Source organism: Panthera leo, chromosome E3 (assembly GCF_018350215.1).
Source record: "Panthera leo isolate Ple1 chromosome E3, P.leo_Ple1_pat1.1, whole genome shotgun sequence".
Classification (NCBI taxonomy): domain Eukaryota; kingdom Metazoa; phylum Chordata; class Mammalia; order Carnivora; family Felidae; genus Panthera; species Panthera leo.
Window position 1 is genome coordinate 2,468,167 of NC_056694.1, and position 14,235 is coordinate 2,482,401.

Here is a 14,235-nt window from a genome sequence, read left to right on the forward strand (position 1 = left end):
ACTCCTTAATGAGCTGCGTGGCCTTCAGCGGGCTGCCGTCCCCTGTGTCAGTGTGGGTGTCCTCAGATAAAGGGAGGCCTCCTGGTAGTGTCTGTGAGCGTTAATGAAATCATGCGCGTTACGTAAATGCATCCTGCATATGAAGTCAGGACTAAGTAGATATAATTTTAAAAATGGGCATAATTATCCTCACCATACACAGAGGAAACAAGTCGAAATGACCAGACACAAATCATGAGGCTAAGCAAGCAGTGGACGGGAGTCAGCTGATCTGGGTCCAAATTCCAGACTCAATGAGCAGCTAATAAGTGGGAGGTCGTGTTACTGGTAATGGTGACTATCATTATCATCACAGGCTGGTGGCTTGGGGTCCGGGACCTGGGCTGATACCCCGTTGTGACCGGCACCCTGTGGGGACTCTGTCCTGCCAGCAATAACAGCTGCTAATGAGGTTGGGGCTCACAAGATGATTATCGGGAACAGTTTCCTCTCACACTTTGGCCTCGCTTGCTTTCTATGCCAGTGAAGCAGAGGGGAGGCTAACCGCTCATGGGAGCCCTCAGAATTCCTCTTCAGAGGTGACACTGCCACCCCAGCCTGAAATTTAAAAACCCTCGCACACGTACTCATAGATACACATCAGGAATTTAAAAGATCTTCCAGGGATGCTGCAAGACCACGTTTCTGGGTAACACTAACAATGATCACAGACAGGCGATGCGGGGCATAACTGAAGAGTCAGCCCCAGTCATTGTCTGGCTGTGCAACTGTGAGCCTGTTCCTTAACCTCTCTGAGCATCAGTTTGCCCTTTTATTAAGTGGAGGCAACAACAACCTGCTACACAGAGTTGGGGTGGGGGTGGACGGAGATAACGCTTGGAAGGTGCCTGGCACCTAACAGAAGCCATGCTAAAGTTTACCCGTTATTTGGGAAGGAAGATGAGTCCCCCTTTGGCTTCCAGGGAGGCAGTGGTCACACTTGCTGGGGGCAGGTGGGCCAATTCTGAGGCACGACATTCATGCTGTCTCCTCTTCAAACACAGCACGGCGGCCACCGCGACCCCACTCCCGACCTCTCGGAAGGAAGGAAGTGAATAAAGACCTAGCAGGTCCCACGGAAAATCCGCCAGTCCCACCACCCTGCCCTGGCCCTCCGCTCTTTACCTTAACCCCAGGACACGCTTGACCCTTCCCTTCAGTGTGTCTGAGCTCTACTATATCCTGGGGAGAAAGCCAAGTTCTTAGCCACGACATTGGCCTTTTTTCCCTTTTTTGTTAAAAACAAAACAAAACAAAAACAAAGCGGTGAGAAATGTTCCCTCCTTGCCTTCCTGCACCGTCTCCTCTTTCAACCCCTCAATTTCTTAGGAATGAAATCATCCAAGATATAAATAAAATGTTCTAAATAAAGCTCTATTCGACTGCAGCCGAAGACATATCTGCGTATGTATGGGACTGTCAGCCAAAATAAATTAACCTCCAGTGGAAGTCATTTTCATGTAATTAATTATTCTTGTATCAGCTGAAAGAGACAGGTGCACCACTGGATTGCCTTGCTCGAACTTCTCAATGAACATCTTAAGGAGGCTACACTTAAAACACGCCAAGTGACTAGTGCACAGCTATCACTTTTGTTCTGATACTGTTTCTTGACTTAGACCCTTGATTTCTCCATCACTGCAAAGGGAAAACAAAACAACGGACACCAAACGCATTTTCAAGTACGGGAAGTGCGTGATGTGCTAATTAAGCAGCAGGAATGCAGCCTCCTGTTTCAGCTGATGTCTTCCTTCTCCAGCTCAAGGAAGGGGTTTAGGCTGCTTGGGGCTTTACGGCAAAACAAGTTGGGATGCGGTAAGTCCGTTACTAGCCAGAGTTCTTACCGTGTCCCGGAGGTCAGAGCCCCGGCGTGTTCAAGTACTCGTACGAGATGAGAAAATAGGCCGAATGAGAAGATGGCCAGGTGAATTTGCAACTTGTTGAATGAAATTATCCCAAGAAGGACATTAGGGAGTTGGAGCCTCTGGTGGAGTGCCTTAGGTCTCTTTCTTTTGTCTTCTTTTGAAGCCATCACTTTGGGACATGACAGAAACCTGGGGGAAGAGTGGTTAGACTTGGTGGCTGAGTGAGACCAACCAGCCCGGACAGACTGGAAGTGATGGGCTGATTGAACAAGCTGTTTTCCAAAATAAATGTAAATCCTTGCACCAGGGGTAAGAAAAACCAACCAACCAACCAACCAACCAACCAACCAACACCACAGGGTACAAAGAATTTACTTAAAAGCAACCTTATAATCCTAACCCTTCCTGACTCATCTTGTTTTAAATTTGCCTCTTATTTATTAGCAGCATATGACTGTATTTTAAATCCAATCTGATATTTAATAGGTGAGATTAACCCAATCACATTTATTGTGATGACTGATATACTGGGGCTTAATTCTATCATCTTGTTTTGTATTTTTCTATTTACTATGTTTCTCCGCCCCCCCCCTTACTTTCCTTTATGAATTGATAAAGTTTCTTTCTTTCCTTTTCTTCCTTCTACTGTGTTGGAAATGATAGCCTATGCTTCTGTGTTTTTCTTTGCTACCCATACATTTTTAAACAAATACACTTTATCTTTTTCTCAGAACCTAAAATTATGTAGTGTCTCTGTTCTTCCCTTAAGCAAAAAAAAAAGGGCCTGAGAAAATTCAACCTCTTCCCTCCCATTTTCCATGTTACTGCCCTAGAGAAGTTGGCATCTCTCTTTTGTAAACACAAAAATAGTTTTGCTAGATTCAGTAGTTCATAAGATTTATGAAATTATTTCATGATGTATTTATTTACTCTTGCCTCTTATGTCCCACTCCCTCACCAGAGTGAACTTTTCTCTTTGCTGAAGTGCATGCTTTAGAAGCTTTACTGCGGAGGGGTGGTTCTCACTCTTGAGCGATAACTCGTAGCTTCTCTGGGTATATAATTCGAGATTGACAATTATTCTTCCTCAGCTATGTCATGTGTGCTGGCAGTTCATGCTGCTGAGGAGATGTCTGGATTGTCTAGCTTTACGGGGAAATCAACGTCTGCTTTCTAGTACCTGGGAATCTTTTCTGTTTATCTTTAAAACTCTGCAGTCAATAACATTGTCTGTGTGTCAGTTTATTTGTATATATCCTACATAGCGCAGGATGAGAAATTCCTAATGAAGGATCCAATATCTTCCCACAAAAACGAACTTGAGCAAGTGGGTACCTCTTGTTCCTGAACAAGGTGGCTCAGCGTCATAAAGATGTCAACATCTCCATAAAAATGCCAAGTAGGTTTTTTTTCCTGGAGCCAGACAAGATGATTTGAATGTTCAAATGGAAAGATAAACATGCGAAAATATGGAAACCACACAAAAGAGAAATAAAGGTGAGTTCCTGTAAACATACAACCTCCATGACTAAGAATGTGGTACTATTGCATAAATAGACAGAAAGGTCAATACAAAAGCCAGAAACAGACCTAACAACAAAAGAAAATTTAGTGCATGTCATATGTGACATCTCAAATCATTGGGAGAAAAGAGAAAGCTTTTAATAAATGGTTTTGTAATATAACATTTAGACTTGGACCAAATTGAATTAGTTCTTCACACCATAAACCAGAAAAAAATCAAAATGGATTGGAGAACTCATGTAAAGTCTTCTTTCAAAATTGTGGATGAATTCCTTTACAACCTGGATGTGGAGAAATCCTTTCGAAATATGATGAAAAATCCAGATGCCATCAATAAAGACTGATTAATTTGATTGCATAAAAGTATACCTTTTTATGATTTAAAAAATCAGCGTAAGCAAAGTAAAAAACACACAACAAATGTGAAACCAGGGATCATAAATATAGCTCCTATTATAGACAAGTATGTATGTATGTATCTATCTATATATCTATATATCTATATATCTATCTATATCTATATCTATATCTATATCTATATCTATATCTATATATATATATTCTAGTATATATCCTAGTAACATCCCTAATATATAAAGAGCCTTTTAAAAGGGAGGGTTTAAAGACCACAAACTTGACTGAAAAATGAGCAAAAGACATAACCACATAGCTCATAAAAGTCAATGTACACATAGCCCTTTTAGACCTATGAAAAGATATTCAACTTAATAAGAGAAATAGAAATTAAAACTACACCAAGGTACCATCTCTTACCTTCCATTCTGGCAGAAATTCTAGACCTGAACAACACTACTCTTTTGGGGAAAATGCAGTAGGATACAACATGGCTAGCGCCTCCCGAAGGGAATGTGGTGATATCCAACCAACCACAAAGCACTTAGCCTTGGCCGCTCCAATCCCACCCCTAGGGATTTACCCTGAAAACACACCTCCACAAATATGAAACAACGTATGAACAGGCTGGTATTGCAGCCTTGTTTCTAAAAGCAAAATATTGGAAAGAACCCAAATACCATTCATGGGAGACTCATTGAACAAATTGTGGTATGTCCATGCAGTTGATGGCTGTGCACCTGGGAAAACAATGAGGAAGATCCTTAGAATAGATTGGTCTCCAGGATATGTTGCTAAGTGAAAAAAGCAAATTGCAAAAGAGTATTGGAATATACTGTGTGTGTGTGTGTGTGTGTGTGTGTGTGTGTGTGTGTTTAATTTTTTTTCTGGAAAGGAACACAGGAAAGATAAACAAGCTAATGAAAGGAATTATCTATGCGGTTTAGGAGACCAGAAAGGAAGTGAGAGGAAATGAGGCATCTCTGAGTATGGGTTTTTGTTGTCGGGTTAATATCTACCATATTTACAATTATTTTCTATTTGTAGCCCTTTGTCTTTGTTTTTTTTGTTTGTTTTGTTTTTGTTTTTGTGTTGTTTTTGTTTTTGTTTTGGTCTTCCTGTCTTTTTCTATCTTCTCTGGTCTGAATCTTATATGATTCAATTTTCTCTCCTCTGTTAGTATGTCAATTATACTTCTTTTAAGAATTGTTTTAGTGTTTCCAATGTACATGCACAACCAATCCAAGTTCACTTTCAAACAACTACTTCACGGTCAGCATGTACAGGTACATATAGTAGAGTATTCTAATTTCTGCTATAATGTTGCTGCCGGGCACCAGACCTATCCATTGGCTGTGATCACCCATTACCTTGTTGTTGTTATCATTTGGAACAGTTACTTATCAGATCAATTAAGAATAAGAAAAAGAAGACATTTTATTTTAGCTTCATTTATTCCTTCTCCAATGCTCTTCCTTTCTTTATGTAGATCTGAGTTTCTTTTTTTTTTTATTTTTAAAAATGTTTTTATTTATTTTTGAGACAGAGAGAGAGAAACAGAATCTGAAGCAGGCTCCAGGCTCTGAGCTGTCAGCACAGAGTCCGACATGGGACTTGAACTCATGAACCACAAGATCATGACCTGCGCCAAAGTTGGATGCTTAACTGACTGAACCACCCAGGCACTCCTCTGTAGATCTAAGCTTCTGACCTAACATTATCTAAGAGCTCCTAACATTACTTACAAGGTAGGTCTACTGGAGACAAATCCTCACTTTTTGTTTGAGAACGTATTTCTTCCTACCTTCGAGGGATGGCTTTGCTGGATCGGATTTCTAGGTTGGAGGTCTTTTTCTTTTTATGACCCAGTAAAGATTCCACTCCACTCTCCTTTTGCTTACGTGGTTTGTGAAGCGATCTCTGATGTAATTCTAATCCTCATTCTCTGTACATAAGGTGTTTTCTTCCATTGGCTTCATTCAAGATTTTCTCTTTGTCTTTGATTTTCTGCAGTTTGAATATGATGTGCCCAGGTGTAGACTTTTTGGTGTTTATTCTCCTTGATGTTCCCCGAGCTTGCTATAACTATAGTTTGGTGTCTGTCATTAATTGTTTAAAACTCTCAGTCATTATTATTTGAAATATTCCTTCTGTTCCTTTCTCTGTTTCTCCTCCTTCTGGTATCCCAATTACACACATGTTGGACATTTTGTAATTGTCCTACCCTTCTGGCTATTGTGTCCCACTGCCCCCCCCCCCCCTTTCCCTCATTATTCTTTCTATGTGCATTTCAGTTTGGGAAGTTTCTTGACATTTTTCAAGCTCACTGGCTCTTTCCTCGACCATCCCCTATCTACTGATCTGCCCACCCAAAACGTTGTTCATTTCTGTGACAGAGTTTTTGATTTCTAGCATTTCCTTCTGATTCTTCACAAGCATTTCCATCTCTCTGCTTACACTGCCCATCTGTTCTTGCGTGGTGTCCACTTTTTCCGTCAGATCCCTTAGCAGATGAATCATAGTCGTTTTAAGCTCCCAGCCTGATCATTTCAACATCTGTGTCATATCTAAGTCTGATTCTGGGGCTTGCTTTGTCTCTTCAGACTCTGTTTCTTCTTGCTTTCCAGCATGCCTGTAATATTTGTTGAAAGTCAGCCATGATGTGTCGGGTGATAGGAACTGAAGTAAGCCAGCCCCAATGTGAGCTCTCTGGTGGCTTGGTCCTTGTCCCACAGGGATGTGGACAGGATGCAGTTTGACACCAGGTCAGTTTTGTGGGTGTGTCTGCTCATTCCTGCCACCTCAGGCAACCACCTTGGGCCACTGTTGCAATGTTTCATCCCCCATCTGTGGGTAGCAAAGTCCTCCCCAGATGACCCAGTCCTCGGCTACATGGAGTCAATTCTGTTCTCTTTACCTGGCAGGATTTAATTTCCAAAGAACCTAGGTGTTTTTCAAGGACAGTTAAGTCTCAAAACATATTTTTATACTTTTTCCATTATTTCTATGATTTGGGAGATGGAAGGAGGGAAGCATTGTGTGAACTCACATTGCCATTTTTATGGCAAGTAACCTCCTCTTCCCGCCTATGGCTTTGAAAAAGACACTCGGTTTCATAGAGCGCGGATTGCCTTCGCGTGTCGATTGCTATCTTAATTAGCTTGTAGACAGGCATTTACTTGACTTGCTTGGATAATGATAACAATCCTTTTGGAAGATTATTGACTGATACTTTAGATTTTTCAATCAAAAACCTTAAATTGCAAAATTACATATTTCAGACATGTATTAACTTCGGTAACAGAAGTAAAGAGGCCACATAGAATCTTTGAACATCGCTGAACTTCCTGCTCTGACGCACAATTATAGTATTTTTGTGAAATGACAAAGAAAGTAAGAGGACGTGATCTTTCCTCTCTTAAAGGCGATTTCTTCTGTTTTTTTTTTTTCAGCACAAACTCCGGCCTATAATCCGGGAGGCCAAGTAGGGTTCCTACTACCTTCTCTTCTCAATTGTTGTTCGCATTCAGCACAGGTGATCAGCCAAAATGCATTTGGGCGAAAATAGCGATTTTGCCCACCCCCAATCCTCTTTCTTTTCTGTCCCCCATCACAACTCCAATCTGGCCATAATTGTACCGTTCCCATAACAACAGCCAAATAGCTGGATCTTTGTGGAGGGCTTATAACACAGTTGTCCACAAAGCCGCTGGCAATGCTGTGCAGACCCTGCACGTCAGCATCTCATGAAAGAGACGGCGTTCGGGGTGAACATTCTTGGCAGTTCCAGACCTAACTTGCTAGCTTGCTGATTACCACCGCTGCATTCCCGAACCGAGGCCCGGCGCCCCGTGTCTCTCCTACAATCTTCACGTGCACCTTACTCCTCCGATCGTCATTCCCTCGTGGCCTGCCTGGGACATTCAGAACGGCCCATACGGAGAGAAAAACACAACAAAAACTCCTTCTCGGAGTGTATTCCACCACATTGCGGCAAAAATCAAAGAATGACATTCTTGAGATCTCAGGGCTGTACTTGAGATTACATAGTATATATTTATATATAAATATTTTATTTATATACATAAAAGGAAATATATTTCCTTTTTGCCTAGCCACTGTGTGATTTCAGGGAGCAAATTTGTTGAGCAGGACCCAAGAGCTGGCTGGATGGGGAGCTTCCTTTGTTATGGACTGCAGGCATGTCGAGTTAAGTTAGATGAGTTCCTACCTACAGCTATTTTGATCTCTCCGTAATGAATGAGACAGCCGCCGTGGGTAAACCTGGAGCTGAATCCCATTTTCTGTCTGAACTCAGGTCTGGGATTTGCAGAATGACAGCTCCTGTCCCCTTGTGAATGCGCTGCTCACGTGCAAACTGACTTCGGTGAAAATCAGGGGTGGGGTGGGGGGCAGGGTGGCAAGAGAAAAGGAGCGTGGGGATAAGAAGTTGTGAATCGTGTTCGTGTGTGAACCCAGACTCAGGGTTTCTTACAGCCGCAATGCCTCGCTGGCAGCGGCCGGTGTGAACGCCGTTGACGTGGACTGTGGACAGAGCCCGGGGGCTCCCTCCTACGGAATGAGATCGTGGGTAAGCATCTCTGGTGTCCCTGAGAGCTGGGGTGGGCTAGGCTGTGGGACACCTTGATATCTTGCAACAAAGAGAGACCTACAGGCTTCGGGCTGGACCCCGCAGAAAGGGTGGCGACCACATCACTTGGGAAAATGATTTCATTTTTACCCTGTCCAGAGACAATGCCAATATTTTGCATTTGCAGGAATTATTGTCTAACTGTCTAAGCAATTTCTTGTGTTTTGCTAATGATTTGATTGATCCCACGTGCATGGAAATGTGCTCTGATGTTTGACTTTGTAAAGTTCGGGTCACAGAGAAGCAGCCTTGCCATCCCCCGGAGCTCGTGAGAAAGGTGGACCCTCTCCCCCTCCAGATGTCCTCAACCTGAATCTGTCTTTTAGCAAGACAGTCAGGTGGTTCAGTGCACGTTAGGGGTTGGGAACCTCTGTTCTGGGTTCATCCTTGGCAAGTCCGTTCAGATTGCTCTTGCGTTTGTATTTCCTTGGGAGGATGAATTTGTTATTCTTTACAAGATGTACTTTGGAGTTTTAGTTTGAAAGCTCATCTTGAATAAATGTGTGTACAGGGGTGTGTGTGTGTGTGTGTGTGTGTGTGTGTGTTTCTTTTTCCCTTGAGGTCTTGGTGACTTCAGCTGAGAAGAACAAAAGATTCACAGTCGAATCTGCCTGAATGTGGCTCGAGACTCCGGAACTGACCAACCATGTGACTCTGGACAAACTACCTCATGTCTTTGAACCTCAATTTGTTCAACTGTCCAGGGGGGATGTTATCAACCTCACCCAGTTCGTATGAGGATAAAAATAATATACATAAAGCCCATAAGCCCAGTGCCTGGCACCTAGTGGGTGTTTAATAAATCATCAGATCATTACTGCCGTCTTCAGCTTTACTGAGGTGTGGTGAAACAGTGCAGTACCGTATGGGGCTCGGGGCACATGTACACACCTATGTAACCCCGACCGCGACCAAGGTTCAGAATATTTCCAGCCCACCAGAAAGCTCTTATGTCCATGTTATTTCAGAGAAGGAAAAGATCCAGCCTTTGCCCTTAGGAAGCTTTAACATCTCTCTGGGATAAGAAGTCTAAAGTATGTGAAATTGTTAGTGAGCAGTCATTAGCGAATGTACTTTTAACATCACGTTGTGGGCTGGGGTCTCAGTCCAGTTATATTTTTGCTATAACAAAAATATCACATACTACAGGGGCGTCTGGGTGGCTCAGTTCGTTAAGCATTTGACTCTTGATTTCAGCTCAGGTCATTATCTCACGGTTTGTGAGTTCAAGCCCCACACTGGGCTCCGTGCCAACTGTGCATAGCCTGCTTGGGATCCTCTCTCTCTCTCTCTCTCTCTCTCTCTCTCTCTCTCCCCCTCTCTCTCTGCCCTTCCACTGCTTGTGCACTCTCTCTTTCTCTCAAAATAAATAATAAACATTTTAAAAATATTTAAAAGTATCACGGACTTGGGGGCTTAACAGCAAATATTTCTCTCGGTTGCCAGGTTGGGAAGTCCAAGATCAGGGTGCTGGCAGATTCTGTGTGTGGTGAGTACCTGCTTCCTGGCTCACAGACACGTGCTTCCTGGGGTCCTCACATGGTGGCAGAGGAAAGGGAGCATATTGGGGCCTCTTTTATATAAAGGCACGAATCCCACGTCATCTCACAAGTGTGTTCCCTCTTGGTACCATAACAGTGGGAGCTAGGATTTCAACATAGGAATCTGGGGGATGGGGATACCAACATTCAGTTTGTTGCATGTAGGGACTCACAATAAAGGAATTGGGATTATGGTGGTGGTGGTGACGATGGTGATAATGATCATGGTGGTGGTGGCAGTGAAGAGGGTGATGGTGGTGATGGTGGTGGGGTCGGAGAGAGGTGGAAATCTGCACAATATTTGGAAAGTGAAATGGACCAGCTTTAGTGATTCTTGGCAATCGCTTGGAAATGGAGGATGAGGAACAAGGACAAATCAAATTTATCTCGTGGAGTGTCTAGAAATTACTTTAAGCTGCTCTTCTTGGCTTGGTTGAACCTGCAAATATGCATGTGTGGTGTAACAAAGGGCTTCAAATGGTAACAGTCTCCATGTTTGGGATTGCTGTGGTGGATTCGAGGCGGCTGCACGTTTCGACGGTCCTCTTATCAGGAGATGGGGCTTGTTTCCCTTTCCCTGGGATCTGGGCTGGCCTAGGACTGTTTGGACAAACTCATGGGAGAAGTGATGTGCACACCTTCTCCCACAGCATCTTGTCTCTGAACGCAAGGTGTCAAGACCCTGGTAACGGATGCTCCATCCGCCTGCCTCGTCCCTGAGGGGTACCGTGAGGCATTGTCTATTTAAATTAGAGGGGATAGAAATTACTCAATTTGAGCAGTCCTCCCCCTGGAAGAGATTAAATCCCAGCTAACAGGGAGATGCATGAGAAGCGGGGGGCAAGAATCTGTCAAGTGCTATTCCTCATCCAACCTCAGCTCATTGGAACGATGGCTCCTCAGTGACTGTTCGGACTGTGAAAGCGTATGCAATTTTAGGAATGTGCGAAATGAGGAAAATAAATCCATGAGTTCACGTGGCAACTCTTAAAAAGTCTGTGTGGTCCAGTTAGGTTATTTCTGTTACCATTTTCGTTGTACAATGGCATTTCTTCCCGGGATAAAAGCTCATCGAAATGATGTCTTCCTAGGAGCATATAGACAAACTTTACACCCGGCTAATCGTACACCTGATTAAGACTTAAATGCATCAGAACATCCTTCGGAATAATTAAAGACACTTCACCAACGGGGGCACGATGCTAAATGTGTCCAAACACATCTGAAATCAGCAGAGATAGAGCTACGGGGAGGGAGCTAATATGGCATTATGTCATTTTGCAGTAATTTTAAAGAATGCAGAATTTGGCTTTCAAAGGATATGCCTTTTCATTTGGGGTAAAATAAGGTGCACTCTCCAGTCAAAATAAGTGGCCCATTCGTGTGAAGTTAATGTATGAAGCACAATTTATCTCCAGGTTGTTGAAGGGAAAGCAATCATTTAAGGGCCACTGCTGTTCCCTGGGAAGGGAGCATCCAAGACAGTTTTGATCCATTGATGAGCGCTGTCTAATACGCTCCCCGAGGTACAGTTACCCTAAATCTATTAGACTTTTACAGTCTTCCAGGATGTGCAGTCTGGAGACGCTCCATCACACTGTATTAACTTGACAACGTAATGTACTGCCATCTTTTATTTTCATAGGAAGTACTAGGTTTGACCTTGAAACTCTTAACCACACTTTATAATCTTCAGCCCATCCTGGCAAAGAGGGCCCCCTAAGAAAAATGCCCTGGCAAGAGTTGAGTCCATAAAACCTTGGATTGGAATGACTGAAATGGGGGAGGTTTGGAGAGGTGGGGTACCGGCAGATCTGTCTAGACCCACAGGGGCAAGTGAAGCGAGGACGTGAAGAGTCACGAGAATTGTTAACGGCTGCGGTTTGCTGTGCTCTCGCCCTGTGGCAGGCACCGCGCTTCACGGGCTTTCCTACCTCCTCCTCGTGAGGTTGGACAGAGGCTCAGAGAGGTTATGTTACTTACCCAAGATCACCCAGCTATTAAGTGGCAGAGGCGGGAATCAGACTCAGGTCTTTTTGACTCAAAAACCAGAGCTCTTAAGCACGTGCAGTGATGGCTCACTCTGAAACAAAGTCTCCGCTTTTGAGAAGTTAAGTCATCTTGGGCCATACTTGTCCATTTGGTGCCTTTGTATACCATTGTCTAGCCCTTCCCTTCCCTTGTCATAAGCTGATAGCTGGGCATTTTCTTCCTGGGTCTTTTCCTAGGAGGACAGAGTCCTTCCCTAGGGGCCCAGGATGCTGAGCCCGTTCGGGGACCACACTTCGATTCCCCTGGACCAATTAGTCCGCGGGCAAATGCCAGGGGACACGTGAAAGTGCCTGATCTCTGCAGAGAGTACTGCCTTCGGACGGCTGAACTGAGGTTCCAGAGACCAAGTCAAAGGTGAACAGTTCACCCGCTAGCAGCGGACGCAGACATCGATCGGCAGGGAGGAGCATTGTACAGATCCATGGTGGATACTCACAAATTTGCTTCTTCCTGCAAGCCATAAAGGCTTTTAATTATTGAAGAATGATCCTTGCGTCTGGCCAATTTATCAGCCTCTGGCAAGAGTAAAAGTCAACCGGCTATGAATCCTATGTGATTACTAATAAGAACGACATAAAATGACACCGGTGCTGAGGAATGTTCTTGGTTGGGCTCCAGCCAAGGCAGTCCTGGATTGGATGACCCCAGGTTAAGATAGTACTGCTTCCTTGGTGGTTCTAAGTGCACGCAGAAGGCAAATGCTCCCAGAAGGCAGGTAATCACAGGGCCGCCGAAGCGTTGGGAAGTAGATGAAGATGCTTTCCAGTAGGCCCCCAAGTGGCTCCCCGTCCCAGGATCATCCTTGCTCCCTCAGGCAACTGGGGCATGCCTGGAGCCTCCTTTTTTCATTTAAAAAAATTTTAATGTTTATTTACTTATTAAATATAATTTATTGTCAAATTGGTTTCCATACAACACCCAGTGCTCATCCCAACAGGTGCCCTCCTCAGTGCCCATCACCCACTTTCCCCTCTCCCCCACCCCCCATCCACCCTCAGTTTGTTCTCTGTATTTAAGAGTCTCTTACGGTTTGCCTCCCTCCCTCTCTGTAACATTTTCCCCCCTTCCCCTCCCCCATGGTCTTCTGTTCTCAGGACCCACATATGAGTGAAAACATATGGTATCTGTCTTTCTCTGCCTGACTTACTTCACTTAGCATAATACCCTCCAGTTCCATCCACGTTGCTGCAAATGGCCAGATTTGGTTCTTTCTCATTGCCAAGTAGTATTCCATTGTACATATAGACCACATTTTCTTTATCCATTCATCAGTTGATGGACATTTATGGAGGCTTCTTTTAAAAAGAAATGTTTCATTTATTTTTGAGAGAGAGCAGAAGTGGGGAAGGTACGGGGGGTGCAGAGGATCCAAAGCAGGGAGCCAGCAGCGAGCCCATGACAGCATGGGAGCCCATGACAGCAGCGAGCCCATGTGTGGCTCAAACTCACGAACCGTGAGATCATGACCTGAGCCGAGGTCGGCCACTTGACTGACGGAGTCACCCAGGCTCAGTCCCCCCACCCTCCTTCTGGAGCCTCCTCCATGCACCTCTTTACTCTGGGGCCCAGGCCACTCTGCAGAGGTCCACAGCTGGGAGCCAGCATGCCTAGGCTCGAGAGACATGATAACAGCCCAGACGTCCACCAACAGATGGATGGGCAAACGAATTATGGTATATCCATACAATACAAAAATCATTTATCCATAAAAAAAAACAGAATGCTGGGGCGCCTGGATGGCTCAGTTGATTGAGCAGCAACCAACTTTGGCTCAGGTCATGATCTCACGGTCTGTGAGTCCATGAGTTCGAGACTTGCGTCAGGCTCTGTGCTGACAGCTCAGAGCCTGGAGCCTGCTTTGAGTTCTGTGTCTCCCTCTCTCTCTACACCTCTCCCGCTCACATTCTGTCTCTCTCTCTTTCCAAAAATAAACATGAAATATTTTTTTAACAAAATTAAAAAAAAAGAACGAAGTTCTGATAGACGATACTGTGTGGATGAACCTCAAAAACGTGATGCCGAGTAAAAGATGTCAATGCAAAAGGTCACATGTTGTAGAATTCCATCTTATAAGAAATGTGCAGTTTAGGTAAATCCCTGGAACCAGAAAGCAGAGGGCGGGGACAGTGAGGAGTAACTGCTCAGGGTCTCCTTCCCGGGGGGTGAAAATGCCTCGGAATTAGGTAGAGGTGGAAGCTGCATGCCTAGT

General features: G+C 44.2%; 1 long non-coding RNA gene across 1 annotated transcript; it reads right to left on the minus strand.

The window, feature by feature from the left end:
* Window positions 1–1,958: 1,958 nt before the first annotated feature.
* On the minus strand, window positions 1,959–4,523 carry LOC122210311. Its single transcript, XR_006197999.1, has 3 exons — window positions 4,463–4,523; window positions 3,240–3,317; window positions 1,959–2,093 (listed from the first exon to the last, which is right to left on the minus strand). It is a non-coding gene; the product is annotated as an uncharacterized LOC122210311 (long non-coding RNA).
* Window positions 4,524–14,235: the final 9,712 nt, after the last annotated feature.